Raw genomic sequence first — 4540 nt, 5'->3', positions numbered from 1 at the left:
GTGTGTGCTCATCAGGTATCAGGTAGACCTGACAGATAGACCTTTTCAGCCGTACCTGTCAGATCTAGCTGATAGTGAGGACCTAAAGTTATTTCCAAGGGAAGGTTGAGGTTGGAGGGATTTCCGCCACAGACAAACTTTATCTTAAACAGGTAAGTTTCGTTCTAGGAACAGCTGACTTTCTCCTATCGTATACCCCTTCTTTCTTCAATTTCCAGACTAGAAGACCTCCGTTGTTACAATGCCCTCTATCAAATCTTTTTTTTAAAAACCCTTCCAATTATTTGCTGTTTGCTGATCTTGCTATTCTGTGAACCCTGTAATACCTAAGTACGACTCGAGTAAAAGTACACCACATGAAAATAAAAGTAAACCACAAAACTGCCTACACAATAGATTACTGTCCTTCTTTCTTCAATTTCCAGACTAGAAGACCTCCGTTGTTACAATGCCCTCTATCAAATCTTTTTTTAAAAATTTGCTGTTTGCTGATCTTGCTATTCTGTGAACCCTGTAATACCTACGACTCGAGTAAAAGTACACCACATGAAAATAAAAGTAAACCACAAAACTGCCTACACAATAGATTACTGTTGAGTGCAGACTAAACAAATACCTATTGATGCTAGTGTTCTACTTACTAGATATCTAACTTAGGTTCCTATCTTTTCCTTTTACCTACTTGCATAATATAAGAAGGTACTTAGGTAAGTAGGTAGAGGGAAACATGGAACCGTTAGAGAAAAGTGTGGACGCGCCTTTGTTCATTCCTCAAAGGTAGATTAACTCAGAAGATTGATCAATTGTCTGGCTAGGGGACGTTAGACAGGGAGTAGACCAGCTTCGTCTGGCCGGGGGACTTTAAACAGTTAGTATACATACCATCCTGAATTTCCCTTGCTAAAGAAATAGCAAAGGTTGAGTGCAAAGGGCATCCACTCGTAAAATTTGCAGCCAAAACCAAATGTCAGCCCAAAGCAATCACCCTAGTTAGGGCTGATTGAGAGGCTGACTAAAAACGCCGACCCCGTCTGTACACGGGAAAAGGCGAAGAAAAAAGAATTCTATTCTCCTTAGTTCTCGAGTCTTCCCATTCCAAATACTTCTGTCCTGTGTTTTCTGTCGTCCGGGAAAAGGCGAAGAAAAAAGAATTCTATTCTACTTATAGTTCTCGAGTCTTCCCATTCCAAATACTTCTGTCCTGTATTTTCTGTCGTCATTCTTGCAGGATAAACACGGTATATTCTATTCTATTATCGTTATTACAATGCCCTCTATCAAATCTTTTTTTAAAAACCCTTCCAATTATTTGCTGTTTGATCTTGCTATTCTGTGAACCCTGTAATACCTACGACTCGAGTAAAAGTACACCACATGAAAATAAAAGTAAACCACAAAACTGCCTACACAATAGATTACTGTTGAGTGCAGACTAAACAAATACCTACCTATGCTAGTGTTCTACTTACTAGATATCTAACTTAGGTTCCTATCTTTTCCTTTTACCTACTTGCATAATATAAGAAGGTACTTAGGTAAGTAGGTACCTATACTTTATTTTGTTAAGTGCAGCTAAAAACAGAATGGAGCAGAGAGCAAAGAGCATAGAGCTTTTTGTCCTCAGCTCAATGTGGTTTCAACTAGTCACTTCAATCTGTTGTCCCTTCCCTCTACAATGCTCAATTCTCTTCACTCTGTTTTTAGCCTAATTAGGTATCAATATCAAAAGAAGAAATAAATGTCTTGTCTCACTAGCTGATGTCCTACTTATGTAGGTACATAAAATACGTTCTTCACTAGCTAACTGGAGAGTACTGGCTCTCTCTGTAATTGTAATTCTGTAATTTGTAATGAGACTTTATTTATTTGTAATAACAATTTTACAATACATGTTAAATAATCCACAGTTCGATAATTAATAAATGACTAAGAATATACCTATATGAAATATCTTAAGGATGGATTACTTATCTTCAAATTAAAGTTAGATTACCCATACTAAAGGTCATACAAAAGGTCATAATGTTGTATGACCTTAGTATTATGGGTAGCATTCTTTTTCTTTTGTTTGTGTTAAAGGGAAGTTCTTAGTTGAGAGCATATTTATTCAGTATTTTATGACTTTTTTTATGACAGTAAGTTGCTTAACTTTAGATATTTCATATTATTATAGTCTAGATAAGGAACATTGTAGTTCATACACAATATATCTAAAAAGTATTTATAAATAAATGAAAAATATGTACGTACTTACTATTTAATAATTTTATAAATTAAGTAATACAATATTGCAATATCAATTTCGTTTTTCTATTTATTTATTTATTTACAAAAACATTATACACATACAATATACAATGAAAATGCTCGAGCATCAGCATATGCAGCAGGCCATTAGTCCTTTTTGTAGCCATTTCCCATTGACATGACTTCTGATCGAGTTTTGTAATAAGAATGTTACAAGGATCCTTCATTACAATGTAGTGAATGCTTTGAGTATTATCCTAAGGGTTTTTTTTATGAAAGTTTTCCAACATTGAATTAGAATGTTATATACACATCCTAAGGGTTGTAGTATCCTCAAATAAAATAAAAATGAGGAAATTTTAAGTACCTAGTTCTATAGGTCTTGATTGGTGTCTTAGTAACATTATTTCCCTCTCTCTAGTTCTATAGGTATTGAGAAAAAACTTTGGATCAAAAAAACCCTCTAATAAAATAAAAACCTTAACCAATTCATGCCTCTTTTCCTCAGGGTCCCCAGTTTGACACCAAGTACTTCCTCCAGTATTTCTATTACGGGGGTATGATCTATTTGGCGCTAAAAAATTATGAGCGGGCTCTGTACTTCTTTGAAGTGATCATCACCACTCCAGCCCTGGCTGTGTCCCATATTATGCTCGAAGGGTATACCAGTTTGACACCAAGTACTTCCTCCAGTATTTCTATTACGGGGGCATGATCTATTTGGCACTGAAAAATTATGAGCGGGCTCTGTACTTCTTTGAAGTGATCATCACCACTCCAGCCCTGGCTGTGTCCCATATTATGCTCGAAGGCTATAAGAAGTATTTGCTCATCTATTTGATTGTGTATGGAAAGGTAAGTAAGTAAGTAGGGGTAATATTAGTGCTTACTGATATTTACATGGTTTCAACAGGACTAAAAGGTCTTCTTCTTTTACTCTACCTTTTCCCAATTCTAATTGGGGTTGGTTTTTCTATCTTGTATTCTACTCCTCCATTTCAGTCGATCCAATACTTCCTCTTTTCTCCATCCTTTCTCTTTTGTGAAAATCAATTGAATAGGACTAAAGAGTTCCTTTATCAAGCTATTGAAAATTCATTGAAACAATTTTCCAGGCTCCAAACCTCCCAAAGAATGTGTCTCAAGCCATCACTAAAGAGTTCCTTTATCAAGCTATTGAAAATTCATTGAAACAATTTTCCAGGCTCCAAACCTCCCAAAGAATGTGTCTCAAGCCATTTTTCTATGCTGAATTTTATAAATAAATCAACTATTCCAGTGTTCCAGATTTAAGAAAGACAAAGTTTGGTATGGCATAGATTAGACTCCATTTTATTTCATTTTTACCTCCTTTATTTTACATTGTTAGAAGATCTCGAATCACACAACAGTCGGACTCTGATGCCCAAGCAAGATAGGTGTAGTGTCGGACCATGCAGAGTCAGTCATATGTGATTCAGAATTTTGAACACTCTGATGCCCAAGCAAGACAGGTGTAGTGTCGGACCATGCAGAGTCAGTCATGTGTGATTGACCTTGCAGAGTGCTGGCTCCACTCACAGTTCAACGTCAAATATTTTACACACAATTGAATGGGAGTGAGCATACACTATGATTTGATCAGCAGATGTGAACACTCCCATTTAGTCGTCGGTAAGAACACTTTGATAGCACTGTGAATGGAGCGTGAACTGAAATAAAGAGTGAATCATTCTATAAGTCCGAATCAAGTTACTGACAGATAGAGGAGTGGAAAGGGTGAGTGAGTGAGTGAGTCATAAAATAAAGAACTACATACTCCCTTCAGCTAACTACTCAGTCAATGAGTCAGATCCTAACTCCTATATATAGGAGTTACATGTTAATGACTCACATGTTTAGGATCTGACACACTGAGTAGTCCACTGAATAGAGTAGGTAGTCTTTCATACATAATTATATCTCATTCACTCTTTACAAATCTCTAGTTAGAACCAAAAATGTTAAGAATCGGCTGAGTCGTCTTTTCCTTTCGAAAATTCAAGGTGGTAGATTCGCATAAGCTTTTGGGGCTGTTTGCCCTACACCTAAGCCTTGGAGTGGGCCTTTTTTGTATGAAGGAATTGTAAGAATAAAATGGAACATTGCCAGGTAATGACCCATTTTCCCAATCCTAACCATTACCGTGAAATTTGCGAAAGGAAAGTACTCGTCTGCGAAATTTCAACAGGGCCTTTTCCATTCTGTTGTGTGACTTTCGATCACTGTCTTTCTGAATAAAATAGTAATGTCAAGAGAGTTGTCCATGGAGGAC

At 36.5% G+C, this 4540-nt stretch overlaps 1 pseudogene; it reads left to right on the top strand.

Annotated features, from left to right (window-relative positions):
- The first annotated feature begins 2903 nt into the window (after positions 1 to 2903).
- On the top strand, positions 2904 to 3512 carry LOC113467789 (annotated as a pseudogene).
- Positions 3513 to 4540: the final 1028 nt, after the last annotated feature.

This window comes from Diaphorina citri, unplaced genomic scaffold, assembly GCF_000475195.1.
Source record: "Diaphorina citri unplaced genomic scaffold, Diaci psyllid genome assembly version 1.1 scaffold554, whole genome shotgun sequence".
In the NCBI taxonomy this organism is placed as follows: Eukaryota; Metazoa; Arthropoda; class Insecta; order Hemiptera; family Psyllidae; genus Diaphorina; species Diaphorina citri.
Note: the sequence above shows the minus strand (reverse complement) of the source record. Positions and strands in the feature narration are given on the sequence as shown.